The sequence below is a fragment of the Lepus europaeus genome, chromosome 13, assembly GCF_033115175.1.
Source record: "Lepus europaeus isolate LE1 chromosome 13, mLepTim1.pri, whole genome shotgun sequence".
In the NCBI taxonomy this organism is placed as follows: domain Eukaryota; kingdom Metazoa; phylum Chordata; class Mammalia; order Lagomorpha; family Leporidae; genus Lepus; species Lepus europaeus.
Window position 1 is genome coordinate 88,213,022 of NC_084839.1, and position 19,735 is coordinate 88,232,756.

The window sequence follows — 19,735 nt, forward strand, 5'->3', positions numbered from 1 at the left end:
ACAGAGAGGGAAAGACAGAAAGAGATCTTCCATCAGCTGGGTTCACTATCCCAAGTGGTTGCAATAGCCAGGGCTGGGCCAGGCTGAAGCCAAGAGCCAGGAACTCTATTGGGGGCCAAGCACTTGGTGCAGGGCGTAGGGGCCCAAGCACTTGAGCCATCTTCCGCTGAGTTCCCAACTGCATCAGTAGGGAGCTGGATCAGAAATGGAGCAGCCAGGACCCAAACAGGCACTCATACAGGATCCAGAATTGCAAGTGGGAGCTTAATGCACTTTACCACAATGTTAGCCCCCAAATGTTAGATCTTGTTATAGTTCCAGCTGTTCCTGAGGCTCCAGTCACACTTTTTTCAACCTATTTTCTCTCTGGTGTTCAGATTACATAATTCTATTTTCCTAGTCTAATGTTTACTGATTCAATTCCTCTACCTTTCATTCTATTGTTTCAGAACACTGAGTTTTTATTACTGTAAATGTTTTTAGCAATAAAATATAAAATTTACCATCTTAACCATAATTAAGTGTACAGTTCAGTGGCATTAAGTATGTTCAGTGTGTGCAACTGTCACCACCATCAGTTCCCAGAATTTTCATCATCCCCTCAAAAAATTCTACTTATTTGGGCCGCCGCCTGCAGTGCTGCAATCCCATATGGGCGCCGGTTCAAGTTCTGGCTGCTCCTCTTCTGATCCAGCTTTCTGCTGTGGCCTGGGAAAGCAGTAGAAGATGGCCCACATCCTTGGGCCCCTGCACCAACGTGGCAGACCTGGAGGAAGCTCCTGGCTTCCAGCTTCGGATCAGCACAGCTCCAGCCATTGTGGCCAACTGGGGAGTGAACCAGCAGATGGAAGACCTCTTTCTGTGTAACTCAAATAAATAAATAAATCTTAAAAAAAAAAAAAAAAACTCAGCCGGCGCCGCGGCTCACTAGGCTAATCCTCTGCCTTGCAGCGCCGGCACACCGGGTTCTAGTCCCAGTCGGGGCGCCGGATTCTGTCCCGGTTGCCCCTCTTCCAGGCCAGCTCTCTGCTGTGGCCAGGGAGTGCAGTGGAGGATGGCCCAAGTGCTTGGGCCCTGCACCCCATGGGAGACCAGGAGAAGCACCTGGCTCCTGCCTTTGGATCAGCGCGGTGCGCTGGCTGCAGCGCGCCGGCCGCGGCGGCCATTGGAGGGTGAACCAATGGCAAAGGAAGACCTTTCTCTCTGTCTCTGTCTCTCTCTCTCTCACTGTCCACTCTGCCTGTCCAAAAACAAACAAACAAACAAACAAAAACTCTACTTATTTAATACTAACTTTGTATGAATTTCCCCATTCTAGGTACAAGTGGAATCAGTTTTTGTCCTTTTGTGTCTAGCTTATTTTACTAAGCATGTTTTCAAGGTTTATTCATGTACCAGAAGGTCTTTTTTTTTTTAAGATTATTTATTTGAGAGGCAGAGTTACGGGGGAAGCGGGGATGAGAAAGAGAGTATCTTCCATCTGCTGGTTCCCTTCCCACATGCCGGCAATGGTTCGAGCAGGGTCTATCCAAAGCCAGGAACCAGGAGTTTCTTCTGGGTCTCACAGGTGGGTGCAGGGGCTCAAGCACTTGGACCACCTTCCACTGCTTTCCCAGGCCATTAGCAGGTAGTTGGATTGGAAGTGGAGCAGCTGGGACACAAACTGGCGCTCATTGTAAGATGCCAGCAGTAGAGATGGAGGCTTAACCTTCTATACCACAGCACCAGCCCCAGGTCATTTATTCTTAAGGCTGACTAATATTCCATTGTATTATATACCACATTTTGTTTACTCATTCATTTACTAATGTACATTTGGATTGTTTTCACCTTTTGGCTATTGTGGACAATGCTGCTATGAACATCTCTGTGTAAGTGTCTGAGCCCCTGCTTTCAATTCTTTAGGGGATCTAGGAGTGAAATAGCTGGATCATATGGTTAGTCAATCTTTTTTTTTTTTTAATTTATTTATTTGAAAGGTAAGAGTTACAGAGGGACAGAGAGAGAGAGGTCTTCCATCCGCTTGTTCACATACCAGATGGCTGCAATGACCAGAGCTGCGCCAATTCAAAGCCAGGAGCCAGGAGCTTCTTCTGGGTCTCCCATGTAGGTGTGCAGGGGACCAAGGGCTTTGGCCATCTTCCACTGCTTTCCCAGGCCATAGCAAAGAGCTGCATTGGAAGTGAAGAAGCTAGGACTTGAACTGGCACCCATATGGTACGCCGACACTGCAGACCAGGTCTTCAACCTGCTGCACCACAGTGTCAGTTCCTGGTTACTCAAGCTTTAACATTTTGAGGAACCACCAAAACTGCTGCATTATTTTACATTCCCTTAAGCAACACAGAAGTCTCTTTATATCCTTCATCTCCACTCATTTTATTATATTGATAATAACCATCCTAATGGGTATGAAGTGGTATCTCATTGTTATGATTCACATGATGTTGAGTATCTTTTCATGTACTTGGTGGTCATCTGTATACCTTCTTTGGAGAAGTTGTCCATTCAACCCTTAGTCCAATTTTGAATTGGACTGTTTCCTTTTTTTAAAGATTTACTTGAAAGGCAGAGTGACAGAGAAAGAGGGAAAGATAGAGAGAGATCTTCCATCCGCTGGTTCACTCCCCAAATGCCCACAACAGTCAGGGTTAGGCCCAGCAAGAGCCAGGAGCCCAGAACTCCCCTGGGTCTCCCATGTGGGTGGCAGGATCCCAAGTACTTGGGTTATCATCTATTGCCTCCCAATGAATTAGCATGAAGATGAATCAGAAACACAGACTAGCTAGGACTTGATAGAGGCACATAAGCCACCATGCCATAACACCTGCCTATTTTGTTTTTTGGTTGAGTAGTAGATGTTTTTATATCCTGGATATTAAGTTCTAACCAAATACATGAGTTGGAAATATTTTCTGCCATGTTATTTTTAATAGACTTTTTTAAAAAGAAGTTTATAGAAAAACTTGACAGGAAGTCAAGTTCCCACATAAACTCTTTCCCTACAGTTTCTCCTATTAGATCTTATGTTACATTTGCTACAATAATGTGTCCCCTTTTATTTGTACCTTTTACTACAAATAAACAAATACTGCTACATTATTAATATTCACAGTTCCCAGGAGGCTTCACTCTTGGTAGACCTTGTGGGTTGTGATGAAGGTGGAATGACATGTTAACTATCAGTGTGTCATACTGATAGCTTCACTGCCCTAAAAATTGCTGTACTTGGTGTATTCATTCCTTCCGTCTCCCAAATCCCGGAAAGCTACTGCTCCTTTTTAGTTTCTATGGTTTTGTTTTGTTGGAATGTCACATAAATGGAATCACATAGTGTGAAGGCTTTTCACATTTTCTTTGACCTATTAGTATGCTTTCAGGGTTATTTCGTGCCTTTTTTTCGCTTCATAGTTGATTTCTTCTTATCGCTGAATACTATCCCATTGTATAAAAGTTATCAAAGTTTGCTTATTCATTCACCTACTATTGAAGGATATCTTGACTACTTCCAGGTTTTTGCAATTGTAATAAGGCTGCTAGAAACATGTGTGTCAAGATTTTTTACGTGAGCCAGTTGTCATTTTAGTTCTAAAATTCCCATTTGGTTCTTTATAACTTTAATTTCTTGGCTGAGACTTTTCATTTTGCTCTTTTGTTTCAAGCATACCCATAATTATTCATTAAGCGTTTTTATGACTGTTTTAAAATCTTCATCCGATAACTTTTTTTTAAAGATTTATTTGAAAGAGTTACATAGAGAAGGACAGGCAGAGAAAGAGGGAGGTCTTCCATCTGTTGTTTCACTCCCCCAATTGGCTGCAATGGCCAGAGCTGCGCCAATCCGAAGCTAGGAGCCAAGAGCTTCTTCCAGGTCTTCCATGTGGGTGAAGGGTCCAAGGACTTGGGCCATCTTCTGCTGCTACCCCAGGCCATAGCAGAGAGCTGGATCAGAAGTGGAACAGCCAGGACTCGAACCGGCACCCCTATGAGATGCTGGCACTGCAGGTGGTGGCTTTACCCACTACGCCACAGTGCAGACCACCAGATAACTGTGAACATCTGTTTCGTTTCAGTGTTTGCCTGATTTTTCTTTTCTCATATTTCTGACTATTGGGATGAGTGAATTTTTAATTGAGACCTATTGAGACTGTAAGACTCTGATCTTTTATTTTAGTTGGCCTCTTTTAATATTCCTTTAGCTAGAAAAGGGAGACACTGCCTCATTAGTGCTAGGAAAGGGTCCAAGTACAGTTTCTCCACCCAGCCTCAGCTGACACCTGAGGAGGGCCAGGCTACTAGGTATTCCTAGACAGGGGTGGGAGATCAGGCTCCCTCTAGGCCTCTGTTGTTACCATCAGAGCTTGGAGGAAGAAAGGCTCCTCCTTAGGGCTCCTCATGTGTCTTTCACTGACATCATGAGTATGTGGCCTTGCTACTGCTGAGATGGTCAGTGTCCTGACTCTGCAGCAGGTCTCCTCTAACACCATCCTAAGAAGAAGGAGGATACCTCTTCTTACAGGATAGGGCAAGATGTCCTGCCTCCCCATGTGGTCGCCACTGGCATCGTCTACTGAGGATTTCAGTACTCAGCCCACATAGAGGAGAGGAAACAGGAAGGCTTGGGAACCTCTGTCAGACCCTGGCAAGGGTGTTGGGTATTGCCTAAAATCTCCATTACAATATGGCGCCTGGGGGATGTTTGAGGGGCGTGTCTGCGGCTGCTGTGGTTAACCTACTGCGGTTAAGCTATGTAAGATCAGATCACCAGCAGGGATAGGTCCGCTTTAGTTCCAGACACATGGACAGTGCATGATCCCTACACTTTGCTTAAGATGCCCCTGTGCGTGGTCCACCCATGCCTGCATGACCTTTTCGCTGATTGGCTCCCCTACTGCGCATGTTCTTCGTAAGCTTTATAAGCCTGCACATTTATTCAATAAAGCGGTTACTGCTTCAACAGAAATCATGGGTGCTTGTGGTGTGTTCATCACCTGTCGACCTTACCTCTCCTGTTTGCCTTGTTGAGGAGTGTCTGCACTGGCCCCTGCCGGTCAGGGGCCAGCCTAGGGCTTGAGACCCTGACAAGTGGCACCCAATGTGGGGCACGACGGGCTCGAACGAGCCCTAAATTCGAAGGACTGACTATGACCTAAGTGAAAGTACCGGCGGACATGGCTAATCAAGGCTCTCAAGGTAAGGTATCCCCGAAAGGATGGGGCAATCTCATGCTAAGTTTGAGGACCCAGCACCTAAGTGCTGAGATACATACTAAAGATTCAAGGCTAAAGCCACACAAATAAATCTTGCACACCTGAGCTGGCTGATAGGAAACAGATGGGCTGGGTGGCCTTTGATGAGGAATGTCAGGAGGCTCATAAATCCCCAGAGGCAGTTGAAACTGAGGTAGAGCCTTCAGGTGTGGCAGTAACCCCTGAAGGCCCAGAGCTGCCTCAACCCACACCCTCCAATTACAGAGGGTAAGTTCGGCCTAGTGCCGCCCATGTGGCCCCCCCTTTATGGGTATTCTCCTCCCTTGGAGCGCCCGCCGCCATCTTGTAAACAGCGTGCCTACCCAGCCCCACAGTCAGTCCTGCTAGGCCCCGGCATGCGCAGTCTTCCCTGTAAGTGGGGGACCACAGCCTCTCTCTGCACTCTATTCCAGTCAACGTGGCCTGCTGCACCCATGCAGGCATGGCCATAACATAGGGTCAGAAGGCAGCCGAGGAGATTTCTGAGAATGGCAAAATTCTGTGGACTTCGGATTCCAAAATTTGGATCCCAAGCTTTTGCGTGTAGCTTTAAAGACACCCTGATGCAGTCTCCGTACTGAAAAGGGTAGCTGCAAAAGTTGCTCCAGAGAACTAAGGAGCTTCTAAATAAAAGCTCCGATATTGGGAATTACTGATGACAGGATTCTATGAAATTTGGATTCCAAGATTTGTATTCCAAACTTTTGTGTATAGCTTTAAAGAGGCCCTGATGCAGACTTTGTACTGAAGAGGGTAGCTACAAAAGTTTTTATGGATTCCAGGATTTGGATTCTAAACCTTATGTTTGCTTAAAAGCCTCTGAAACAGACACCGTGCTGGACAGGGGAGCTGCAAATGTGTTCCAAGGAATCAAGGAGTTTTTAACAAAAACTCTAACATTAGAAATTCCTAAGCAAGCCATTCATAAGAAGATCCTCTTCAGATCAGTTTCAGCTTAAATAAAAGGGACCTTACCAGTGCTATTAAACACGACGACCTCCGTGAAATCTGGATTAAACCTCTACCTCTTAAGTCTTCACAGGTGAATACAAAAGACATGCTTTTCTGTTTCTATAAGCCAATCAGAAACCTTAAGTCGAGATGTGTTTCCCTGTCCTAAGCAATGGGCTCCTACGCTGATAATCGCCTCTTTTCTGTGCTGCTGTAGCTAACTTATCTGATGAGAGTTTGCATGTGTGTTGAAGGTTTCGCGCTTTATAAGATTTGCCTGTCTTTAATGTTTGAGTGGCTACCTAACTCTGATCAGAGCTAGCCCACAGCCTTGGTTAAAATGAAAATTCCTCACAACCCACAAGGACAATCATCAGAAAACAAAATACCAACTTATAAAACAAAAAGGGGGAATCATACCCTCACAAGACCAGCTACGAATGGCCATGGTCATATTTTAAATTTTCCAAAGCATTAGCCCTTGTCAGCCTTTCACAAACATTGGTCCCTCCAAGCACCCTACCTTTTGGTTATGGTAAAATGGAAGGACCCACTAATGGGATGCTGGCAAGGACCAGACTCACTGATAAGTGCTGGTAGAGGATTTGGATGTGTCTTACCTCAGGGGAATTCCAATCCCCTATGGGTACTTAGGAGAAACCTTAAATATCCCCCCTTTGCCAAAGAAGATCACCCAGGAGGACCCCCCTCCTGAGGAGGGATTTTTCTTTTCTCTTACAGGGATGAAAAGACCATATTGGACTCTCTGCCCCATTGTGACTGGATCATCATGGTACATCAGGAGTGCTGCTTTTATGCTAATCGCTCCGGCATCGTCCAGGACAAGATCAAGACCCTCCAAAAAGACCTTGAAACTCTAGTTACCTGTGGTCGGGCCTTGGGGGATGGTTTCCTTATCTCCTCCCCCTTGTGGGTCCCTTGGTCTTCCTTGTAAATTTGTCTAAGATCGCATCGCTGCGGTCCAGTTAATGGCGGTCTGACAATATGCCACTCTTCCAGAACCGGGTTATGCTGCTCTTTTAAGCGCCAGATTGGGAACCCTATACATCCGCCCACGAGCACTGCCAAGATGTAGAGGTATAATACATCATACCCTGAGTTGCTGAGGTGGTAGCCAATGATGGGTAAGATCCCCTGGGGCAGCCCTTAACAGCTGGAGTAGTAGTCAAAGACGGCTAAGATCCCCAGAGGGGGACAACCTAAGACAGACATGCTCCCTAAAGGGCTGCTCCCTAAAAGGCTGATCCCAGTCAGGGGACAACCTAAGACAGGCACACTCTCTGCTCAGTTCCTCTTACTCTCTTTAATATAAAACAAAAAGGGGGAAATGTTGGGCATTGCCTAAAATCTCCATTAACCGCTACTGCGGTTAAGCTATGTAAGAACAGATCACCAGCAGGGATAGGTCCGCTTTAGTTCTGGACAGTGCATGATCCCTACATTTTGCTTAAGATGCCCCTGTGCGTGGTCCACCCATGCCTGCATGACCTTTTCGCTGATTGGCTCCCCTACTGTGCATGCCCTTCGTTAAGTTTTATAAGCCTGCACACTTCTTCAATAAAGCGGTTACTGCTTCGACAGAAATCATGGGTGCTTGTGGTGTGTTCATCACCTGTCGACATTACCTCTCCTGTTCGCCTTGTTGGGGAGTGTCTGCACTGGCCCCTGCTGGTCAGGGGCCAGCCTAGGGCTTGAGACCCCAACACAAGGGTACAAGCGTAGGCTTTCCACTTGTCCTGTGCTGGCAGGAATGGGGCTGTAGTTTTTTCTATGGTCTTTGTGTGGACAGGGCAGTTATTAGACACTGTCTAAATGTCATCTGCCTTGCTAGACAACCCATTTCCTGGTTCTTTGGCCAGATAAGAATGGTTTTTCTAAGTCTGTTTTTTCTGCACTCCTTGTCATTTCCGCTTGCCAGTTTTTCCTGCACCCTGTCTGGGACATATAGGGATAAAGAAAATCCAGGAACCCAGTAGCATGTGTCCTAATGTCTCTCTACTTTTAGAGAACTCTTTTGTTTTATATATAAAGTTCAGAGTGAGTTTTTAGGTGTATTTAGCAAAAGAAAGAAGTTACTCCATTCCAAAGTTGTAATATCTTTCACGGGCTTTATTAACAGTTATACCACGTTAGACATCCTGAGAAACAACACTGAACTTGGGAGTTTAGAGAACTAGGTCCAAATCTCAGCTAACCTGGGAGTTCAGAGAGATCCTAGCTGTCATTCATTAGTTGAATATCACAATTATTTGACCTACTGGAACTTCAGCTTCATGTCTATAGATGGAAATACCATCACTATTTCAAAAGGTTCCTGAAAGCATCTGATTCACAAGTTGACACAAAGTTTGCTTTTACCCACTCTGAACCTGTTTATCCAAAAGGTTAAGATAAAACTTGAATGGTTTAGATTTAAATGAGCTGTGAATTATTTATATCTTACTTTATTCTTAAACATCTTTATTAATTTTTATTTACTTGAAAGGCAGGGCAACAGAGACAAAGAGACTTCTTCACCCATCGGTTCACTTCCGAAATGCCCAGCCACCGCTGGGCCAAGCAAAAGCAAGGAGTCTGGAACTCCATCCAGGTCTCCCACACAGGTGCCACCCAAGTATTTGAGCCATCATCTGCTGTCTGCCAGGGTGCACATCAACAAGAAGCTGGATTGGAAGTGGAGTGGGGACTCAGGCACTCCAGCATGAGATGTGAGATGTGGGCACCCCATGTGGCTTCTTAACCTCTGCCAAATGCCCACCCCGTCCATCTTATTTTAAAGTAGGCTCCAATTCAGATTCAGAAAAATACATAGGTAAACTAAAGGTAACCTGTAATTTTAGTGTAGAGATGAATCTGTCTTGGTTTCTCACTTCTTGTTCTAGCTGCAGAGTATTCTGGTATTTTTCAGCTTCAGAAACTGGAGCCCCTAGACCAAAATCATGTTCTTTGGTGGTAACCTAGTGGAAAGAATGGAAAACAATGCACAAGCATTCAGGTAAAAACAGTTCTACGATTTTTTTTAGATCAATAAATTTTGAAAATAACATTATTAAATATGTTTAGAACCATTTCCTACCAGCTAGAAGGATTAAAATTTTGTGTTTTCCAAATATGAAACTATGACATTGAACATGCTTTTCAAAGAAGATATGCCCTGCCCTATCTCCCTTGTAATCACTATTCTAAGTAAACACAGGTTGGTGGTAAATTAAATAGTCTTTCTAGACTTGTGTTGTCTGGTACAATAGACATCAGCTATACATTTGCAGTTGCTATTGCATACTTAACAAAGGTTTGCTACCCATATCATAAACGCTGATTTCCAGGATATGTAATTCGCATAAATAAAAAAACACTAATATTCTTAACTTTGGTGGCAGTGTGAATGGATACAATATTTATGGAGAACAAGTGTATAAAATCTAACAGGGTCTGGCGCAGTGGCATAGCAGGTAAAGCTGCCATCTGCAGTGCTGGTACGGGCGCCAGTTCAAGTCCTGGTTGCTCCACCTCCGATCCTGTTTCCTGTTAATGCATCTGGGAAAGCAGCAGCAGATGGCCCAAATGCTTGGGCCCCTGCCACCCACGTGGGAGACGTGAAGGAAGCTCCTGGCTCCTGACTTTGGACCGGTCCAGCTTTGGCTATTGAGGTTATTTGTGGAATGAACCAGAAGATGGAAGATCTCTATCTCTTTCTTCCACCCCCTCTCTCTAACTCTGCCTTTCAAATAAGTAAATAAATCTTTTTAAAAATCTATTAACATTACAAATGCACATATGGCCTCTGTCCAAATAATCCCACTTCTGGGAATTTATCCTACAGATACCAATTGCCAATGTGCAACATTACAAATGGGAAAGACGTTTTATTATACATAGTACTCTGCGTTGTGCTTTTTACCTGACAGTGTATCCTAGTGATTTTGCATATTAGCAAAATAACTTCTTTCTCTCAAAGTTGCCATTATGTTGAGAAAGAAGAGTTTGTTATGAACTTCCTATATATTTCCACTGAACACAGCTGTTTTCTCCAAGATCTCAGGGAATTACTGGATCAGGATCTCCCAAGCAACTGACCTAAACTTGTACTCTGTGCAACCCAGCACTTAACACAGGCTGGCAGATTTACTTCCCTTTTTTCCTTTCTTTTAACAAGACAAAAACTTGCTTTTCTGTTCTTCACTCTCAAAGTTACTAGACATTTGGAGCATTAGCTTTCACACAGTACTTGAAATTATCAATTATTTAGGCTTTTATGGACTATATAAAAAGCTTTACTATCATTTCTTAAATATTGAAATTTTTTCTGTTGAAAAAGTGTTTCCAGTTGTAAACATTTGACTTAGAATAACAGAATGACTCCTTCACTGTATTTTTCAAATTTTAGTGGATAAACGAATCACCTGAAAATCTCACTTAAATGCAGAACCTTAGTCACTGTAGGCCTGAGATTCTGCATTTCTGAAAAACTGCTGGGCAATCCCCGTCTGTACAAGGACTACACTGAAGAGCAAACATCTATTCCCCTAAAGTCTAAACCTATCACACATCCAGAGTTCTTCATAATTTGATCCCTTCCCATTTCTCCACACCTACCTCCTAAAACACTTCTAGTAATTAAATACTGTTCTACACACTTTAAAAAGATTTATTTATTTGAAAGGCAGAGTTACAGAGAGGCAGAGGGAGAGAGATAGGGAGAGGTCTTCTTCCTCTGGTTCACTCCTCACCCAAATGGCTGCGAAGGCCACAATGGCCGGAGCTGGGCTGATCCGAAGCCAGGAGCCTGGAACTTCTTCCAGGTCTCCCACCGGGGTACAGGAGCCTAGGGACTTGGGCCATCTTCTACTGCTTTCCTAGGCCATCAGCAGCGAGATGGATGAAAGTGGAGCAGCCAGGACTAGAACTAGCACCTGCATGAGATGCCGGCACTGCAGGCAGTGGCTTTACTTGCTACACCACAGCACCAGTCCCTGTTCTACACATTCTTGATTCACTCAAAAGCACTTTAACTTTTACTCACGAGCCTTGCACTCACTCCTTTCTCCATTTAACTAAAGACACTTACAAGACTCAGCTTGACTGCCTTTCTCCAGATTTTTTCTGTATTCTCTGAGGCATGATTACGTCCCCATTGAGACTTCTATATATACTGGCTAAATATATAGCTATTTTTCTGTATGTATCCTTCACACTATTGTTTGACTATTAAAAACAAGAATATCCAAAAGCTCTCTGTATCTCCATTAGCCTGCCAAGTTTATAAATAATAGGAAGGTGTCAATAGAAATTTATGGAGGTTGCTAATACAGTATGCTGAAGCACACTATCACCTGCCTTCCAGGGTAGATGAATTTTCCTTCTTCCCTTTGGTAAGCTGAACAGCCAAGAGAGTTTTCTGCAAAATCATCTATCAGACAGGTCTAGAAATACAGTTAGGAAAAAGCCCAGAGTCCACCTGACAATTCTGAGTAATCAGGCTTGAGTTTACACATTCTCTCCACTAACACTGGAGGCAATGTTGCTGGGGGAGAAAGAGAGCTGTATATCTGAAATGCCCATGCCTGACTTGCCAGTTTCCACACTTCAGGTCAGGTGAGTGTCTTCCACACTCCTGCAATCACTAATATACATTAGCATGGAGTTTGTGTTCCTGTACAGATCTCAGATAATGCGAATGAAAGTACTTTCCTTCTTCATTAAGAAGTCACATAGCAGGGGCCGGCGCCGTGGCTTAACAGGCTAATCCTCTGCCTTATGGCGCCGGCACACCAGGTTCTAGTCCAGGTTGGGGCGCTGGATTCTATCCCGGTTGCCTCTCTTCCTGGCCAGCTCTCTGCTATGGCCCGGGAGTGCAGTGGAGGATGGCCCAAGTCCTTGGGCCCTGCACCCGCATGGGAGGCCAGGAGAAGCACCTGGCTCCTGGCTTCGGATCAGCGAGATGCGCCGGCCACAGCGGCCATTGGAGAGTGAACCAACGGCAAAAAGGAAGACCCTTCTCTCTGTCTCTCTCTCACTATCCACAAAAAAAAAAAGAAGTCAGATAGCAGGTGGTTAACAGCATATATTTTGGCATCTAATTGCTAATGTTCACAATGCTAGCTCTACTGCTTCTTAGCTATGTGACCTTGGGTGAGTTTATTGCTTCCTCATCTATAAAATAAGGATGATGAAGAAATCATTTGCTCCTGCCCGTAAAGACTCCACTTGGGACACCATCATTACATACCAGAGTGCCTGGTTTTGAGTTCTGGCTCTGCTCTCAACCCCAGTTTCCTGTTAAAATACCCTGGAACACAGGTGACAGTTCAAGTACTTGGGTCCCTGCCACCATGAGGAGGACATGGACTGAGTTATCTGTTTCTGCACAGACTAGCTCTGGTCACTGTGCGTATCTAGGGAGTTAAATCATTAAATGGGAGCCTTCTGTGTCAAGTAAGTAAATAGATAAACAGGGATGGTTATAATAGTATCTGCCTCATAAGAGCTGAGTGAGGATTAAAAGAGTTAATATATGTAAAGCATTTATATGAGTATCTGGCTCATAATATCTATTATATGTATTATCACTATTATTATTACTAACTCCTCTCACTGATTTACATAATCTAATGGATCAAATCCTACTAATGTTTTCACTACAATCACTCTCAAATGTATTTCTTCCATCCCTATTATTGTTTTATTTAATGCTATCAATAACCTTTATTTACTTATCAAACAAACTTAGAAATAGCTAGAATGAGAATGTGCCCAGAAAATTAGCCTATGGGAATAAAAAAAAAAAAGAAAACAAAAACATACTATCTCAAATCTCATCTAGGAAAATCTACAATAAATAAATCATAAACTACAGTACTGATGATTACTGTCACATCAGAGTAAGGAGCATGTATGCTAACAGAACACAGAGAAAAGGACTACAAAAAGTACTTCTGGGGCCGGCGCCGCGGCTCACTTGGCTAATCCTCCGCCTGTGGTGCCAGAATCCCATATGGGCCCCGGGTTCTAGTCCTGGTTGCTCCACTTCCAGTCCAGCTCTCTGCTGTGGCCTGGGAGGGCAGTGGAGGATGGCCCAAGTGCTTGGGCCCTGCACCCATGTGGGAGACCAGGAGGAAGCACCTGGCTCCTGGCTTCAGATCAGCGTAGCTCCGGCCGTGGCGGCCATTTTGGGGGATGAACCAGTGGAGGGAAGTCCTTTCTCTCTGTCTCTCCCTCTCACTGTCTGTAACTCTACCTGTCAAATAAATAAATAAAAAATCTTAAAAAAAAAAAAAAAAGTACTTCTGACTTCTACTTCTACCAAAAAGACTTAGGATATATTCCCCAAAATTTATGAACGCTCTCTAGTCAAAGACACATTATGTTGCATTTATGAATATGTACACAGCACAGCAACTTTGACATATCTGTAACAGACCTCTTAACTTCCCCATCTGCTCTGCTGCTCTCAATCCTTCCTCCACCACGTTCTTTCTCAGCCTTTCCTGTGTCAAATGGCACCAACGCATGTGCAGGTGACCAAGGTGAAAACTGAGGAATCTTTTTCTCTTTCCCTGATTTCCATCTAATCCATCAGCAAGCCACATTGGTTCTACCTCCAAAATATATCCTCCTCTCTACGTTTTTTGTTTTTTAAAGATTTATTTATTTATTTGAAAGTCAGAGTTACAGAGAGAGAGAGAGAGAGAGAGAGAAAGGTCTTCCATCTGCTGGTTCACTCCCCAATTGTCGCAACAGCCGGAACTGCACCAGTCTGAAGCCAGGAGCTGCTGCTTCTCCCACGCGGGTGCAGGGGCCCAAGGACTTGGGCCATCTTCTACTGCTTTCCCAGGCCATAGCAGAGAGCTGGATAGGAAGAGGAGAACTGGCGCTTCAGGCTAGGGCGTTAACCCACTGCGCCTCAGCACCGGACCCTCCTCTCTACATTTTTATCACAACTTCCCTGGCACAAGAACCACCATCTCCCACCTAGATTACTGCAGCAATTTCCTACTGGTCTTTCTGCTGCTTCTGTTGCTTCCTACAATGCATTCTCCATACTGAAATCAAATCAATCATTTTAAAATAATCAGATTCTATTCAAAAGCATTCCAAGTCTCCGACTGCTATTATCCAAAAAAATCTGAACTTTTTAAGGCTCTAGATGATTTGATTCCCCATCTTTATTTAAAAGATCTAGTATGGGGCGGGGCTGGTGCTGTGGCATGCTAGGTTAAGCCTCCACCTGTGGCACCGGCATCCCATATGGGTGCCAGTTCGTTTCCCAGCTGCTCCTCTTCCAATCCAGCTCTGTTTACTGGGAAAGCAGCAGAAAATGGCCCAAGTGCTTGGGTCCCTGTACCCACGTGGGAGACCCGGAGGAAGCTTCTGGCTCCTGGCTTCGTATCAGCTCAGCTCCAGCCGTTCCGGACATTTGGTGCATGAACCAGCAGACTGGTCTGTCTGTAACTCTGCTTCTCAAATAAATAAATAAATCTTGAAAAAAAAAAAAAAAAGATCTAGTACTATTCTTTTGTTCACTCACATGCTTCTTAAATTTTCTTTTTGTTCTTCTAATGTGCTGCAAAAGTCTAAATGTTTGCATCCCCCACAAATTCATATATTGAAATCCCAACGCATATCAAGAGGTGCAACCTTTGGGAACATAATTAGTTGCCCTCTAAAAGGGGCCAAAGAAAGCTCCCTCACACTTTCCAACACACTGAGGGCACAGCCTTAAGGCACCATATGTAACCAAGGCACCATACATAACCAAGAAATGGGCCCCTCACTATACACCAGACCTGCTCATGCCATAACCCCAACTTCCCAGCCTCCAGAATGAGAATTAAATTACTGCCCTTTATAAGCCACCCCAATTTGATAAAGCAGCCCAAACAGAGACAAGTGCCAATCTCATTCACTTCAAGGCCTCTGCTTTGCTTTCCCTAGGCCAGGAGGACTCTCTCCTCTAGCTCCTTCTGGCTGGCCCCTTCTCATCCTCAGCTCTTAAGCTGCAATGTCAGAGGGTCTTCCTGCACTTCTTACCTAAAGTAGCCTTTCTCCCAGTCACTGGCTCATCAGGCTATCTGCACTTACCACTACCTGATATTATTTACTAGCTCATTTCTTTATTGTCTGTCTCCCCCAACCAGAACATAAACTTGGGAGATGAAGGCTCTTTTCTGGTTACATCCTTAAAGCCTGAAAACTGCCCAGTATGAACTTGGGACTTAATAAAACACTTTCAAGACCACACACTTTGATTCAAGCAAATCCGTTTCAGTGATAGGTGTGGGTTAGAAGCAGCTTTGAAGAGGATTAATGAATAAAAGAACTGTAAAGAAAAGGAAACAGGGGACATAGGGAACATATACTTCTTTCAGGAAGCATGCCTGTAGGAGCAAGAAAAGTAGAGAAAAAATTGGAGACAGACGAACGCTGTGCCAGGTCCTTTCAAGAGGAGACACACTCATTTCTTAATTCTCTTTATATCAAGGACCCCTTTCAGAATCAAATAAAAGCCCTGAGTCCAGTCCCCAGGAAAATGCATATTGTGCACACAAAACTTTACAATTTGGAAAAGGTGGGGACAATTCTAGAACTCCCTTAGGTCCTTGATAACCTGATGACCTCAGGTAATGAAACCCTACAGTATTTTTTTTTTTCTGAAGATTTTACTTATTTACTTGAAAGAGTTACAGAGAGGGAGAGGGAGAAACAGAGAGATATTCCATCTGCTGGTTCACTCCCCAAATTGCCATAATGGCCAGAGCTGAGACAGACTGAAGCCAGGAGCTTTATCTGGGTGTCTAACATGAATGGCAGCTGTCCAAACAGTTGGGCCATCTTTCACTGCTTTTACCAGGCCATTAGCTAGGAGCTGGATCAGAAGTGGAGCAGCTGGAACATGAACCAGCACCCATATGGGATGCTGGCATCACAGACGGTGCCTTTACCTATTATACCACAACACCGCCCCAGCCCTAGAGTATTAAAAAAAAAAAGATTCCTAAGACACAGTTAATGTTAACTGACAGAAAGACAGCTGGTTAATAGCCTAATTAACATGGGTAGTGTTAAGTGACAAAGAAAGACAGCTGAGGAGATCCAGGTAAAGAGTGTGTACTGTCCTTTGAGATTAAAAAAGAGAGAGAGAAAAGCAAGTATAAGTGACAATTTAAAAAAGGGACAGAAATCTGACGAAGTTCCTATCTGGCAGAATTTCAGTTTTTCAGTGAGATAAGAGGTACTAAAAAATACCATCAACGTTGAGCAAAACATGAGGCACATATGGGTCCAACAATGTCTACTGAATATTCTGACAAGCTAACAGAGACTACCAGAGTACTTTCACATGGGATTCTTCAATCGTATTCCACAAAAGCTCAACTAGGATTGAATTTGTTTTCTTTTTTAAAAATTCTTTCCAGAGGTTGGCGTTGTGGAGTACCAGGTAAAGCTGCCAGCTGCAACACTGGCATCCCAAATGGACATCAGTTTGTGTCCCAGCTGCTCCATTTATAATCCAGCTCCCTGCTAATGGTCTGGGTAAGCAGCGTTAGATGGCCAAAGTGTTTGGACCCCTGCATTTACATGGGAGACCAGGATGAAGCTCTTGGCTCAGCCCTGGCTGTTGGGGCCATCTGGGGAGTGAACCACTGGATGGAAGGTCTCTCTCTCTCACTAAATCATTCTTTTAAATAAATAAATAAATCTTTTTTTTTTAAATGATCTCCAGAAGTTTTTAGACTTATACACACTTTGAAGTAGAAATAGCCTTACTAACAGAAAGATGTGGAAAACCACACAGAATTTTTATGTATAATTTTGACTTCTTTTATTTACAATAAACATAATTGAATAAATGTTTTGGGAATTCACATCAGACAAAACAGTAAAGCCCCACTGTTCAATCCTTAAGAAGAAGAACCTCCCTGGTCATTCCATCCAAACCCAAGCTCCTCTCTTTTCCACAATCCACACTAGAGTGTAAATAACTTGTCTTTTCAAAGAAGCATAAAAAATGGCCACAGGAGAAATAATGTTTATCAAGACCTCTTGGAAATACAAAAAGGAATTACCAGGAAAGAGAAAGAGTATGAAGCCACAGCCAGCCCAGGCTTATTCAGAAGAATAAAGCCAGGGAGGGGCTCACTCCCAGGTGACCACACAGCAGAGAGAGCCCCTTCCCTTACAGACTAGTGGTTTATATAGTACAAAGTGGCAAAGAGGGGCTTGGGGTCTGAGATACAGGGAGAGCCTGAGCTAGTTCTAAAGGTCCTGAGAGATTACGGTGTGAACTGGGAGGGGTCTGGGCTGAGGCTGGGCTGATGAACTGAGGGGAAGGGAGAGAGCTTGGGAGGAGTGGGGCGAGCTCAGCCTGTAGCTGGACTCTTCAGACAGTGGTGTGTCCAGCAGTCCAGGCAGGGTGGGGCTGTATTAGCAGGGCAGAGACGGGGCTTGCTTGCTGTTATGTAGGTGAGACGTCAACATGGATCCAAGGCTTTTTGTCCTTGCTCCATCAGGGATTACGCAGTTGTTTTCCAAGAAGCTTTTCTGGGCTACAAGAATCTATTAACATAAAAGACTGATGTTAAATGCTTAACAAAAATAATTACTTTGCTAATGAGCTCACTTTGAAAGGTTATCCTGAAATACCTGTATGAAAAGTCCATGGCAGTGTCGTTCATCATTGCCAAAATCTGTAAAAACCTTAATGTCCACCGACAGTGCAGTATTTACACTGTAATACACCCTTACAACAGAACAGAAAACACTACCAACCACAAGCAACAGCAAGTTGGAAAAACATGTTTAGTAAAGAAGGCTCAAAAGAATACCTAAATACACTTCTATTTATATAAAGTAAAAAAAAAAAAAAAGGCAAACTAAACTCCCATGTTCACATATATAGTTTCAAACTGTAAGGAAAAATCTATTAGAAGTTGAGAGAGTCACTACCTGTGGGGAGAGAAAAGGATGGATGATCTGAAGAGGATGAACAGTAACACCTGCTCCGATTACCTTTGCATACGGAGACTTTAAAAACCAAGCATCCTAAAGCAAACTGCTTCAAACAACTGAAAAAGAAAGGAGAGCCCAACCAGTCTCCATACCTGCTTATACTCAAACAACAAGCAGTGACTTTCTTTTTTCTTTTTTCTGAAAGTTAACAGCTGTGATATATTTTGAAAGCCACCATTAAGTATTGCCAAAGGGTTTAATGTAAATTTAATAATAAACTAATAAAGTAAATTTCCCACTGATTAGGACTCACGGATTGGGTTACAGATTACTTAAAATACAAACAAAAATCAGCTTTATCCTGGAGGCAGAACTGAACCTGACAACTTCCTTCTGTATGTGTAACTTAACTATGTGTTCTATTTACGGTCTGTTACTCTGTTTCCTTACGTGGAGACCGGTGTACTTAAAATGCTGGCGATCAGCAGAGGAAGTTTAAAGCATCGGATGTCGTGGTGTACAAGCGCTAGAACGGAATTAGGAAAAAGCTGGAACACTGTCCTATATGCAAAACTTCCTAACGCCGCAATCCTTGACTTTACCTGAGGGGCAAAAAGCCCCCACACAACTGTATTCCTGTGCATTTCAGGTGTCAGGCCCCTGATCAACCAGGATCAAGGATCTTTTCCAAACACAACCCTGCTACCCTGCCTTCGCCGTACGGTTTCTCCTGAAATTATACGGGGATTTCATGCAAATGCCTGCTACGGCCTCGATTCCCTAAGTCTATGGAGACTCTGAAGAGAGACGGAGAGCCAGGCTGAGCCCCCCCCAATCTCTCGCCCTCCTCAGCTCCTACAGCGTTCCTAAACAAAACCGCGTCCCCAACAACCGGGCGGACAGCGACAGGAGGCGGGGCGGTCACCATAGGGACTAAGCTCCCCTGGCCGGACAAGGACGCCGCCGCTGCCGCCCCTCACCGCGGCTCGGGCAGCGAGGACCCTCCTCAGGCCGCCCTCAGCCCCCACGCCGACCACTCCCGCCCTCCTGCGGCCGAGGGTTCGAGCCCAGGAGAGCCCACCCCGCCGCCCCGGCGCATCCTCCGTGCTTCTACCTGGCGCTCCGCGTCCCTCCTCGGGCTCCTCGGCCCCGCGTCCTCCGCGGAGCGCATCCCGGCGACTGCCGGGCTTCGGCCTCCGCCGGCGAGCCGGGGCCCTCCCCGCCTCCATCCTCCGCCCCTCTCTCCGCCCTTCCCACGCCCCCAATCGACCTGGCCCCGCCCCGGCGGAGTCGGAGGAGGGAGGGGACCCGGCGGCGAGCGGGCGGGGGCGGTTAGCGCCGGCCGGAGCCGCCCTCGGCCCCGCCCTCACGCTCTGTACCTGAGGCGGGCTCGTCTTCCACCTCAGCGGCGCCTTGGCTCCGCTTCCGTCCCACGCGCCTCCGGTCCCCGTGCGCACGCGTACCTGGCTCGACCCGCCCTCTCGACAGGACTACAAGCCGTGCGCGCGCGCACCTACGCACGTAGCGTCGCGTACATCCACCTGTCCGCCGTACAGGGCGCCGAG

General features: G+C 45.0%; 1 protein-coding gene across 3 annotated transcripts in view; it reads right to left on the reverse strand.

The window, feature by feature from the left end:
• The window catches only part of TSGA10 (testis specific 10), a 132,313-nt gene extending 112,611 nt beyond the window's left edge, over nt 1-19,702 (reverse strand). Inside the window, exons 1-2 of one of the 3 annotated variants that reach the window (XM_062208772.1) lie at nt 19,634-19,702; nt 9,050-9,178 (exon numbers count right to left, since the gene is read on the reverse strand). The gene's annotated coding sequence lies outside the window, so the exon portion shown is untranslated. Of the gene's footprint in view, nt 1-9,049; nt 9,179-19,284; nt 19,341-19,549; nt 19,609-19,633 lie in introns of those variants that run through there. The other 2 variants (XM_062208771.1, XM_062208770.1) reach the window with 2 other exon arrangements.
• Between the last annotated feature and the right edge of the window lie 33 nt (nt 19,703-19,735).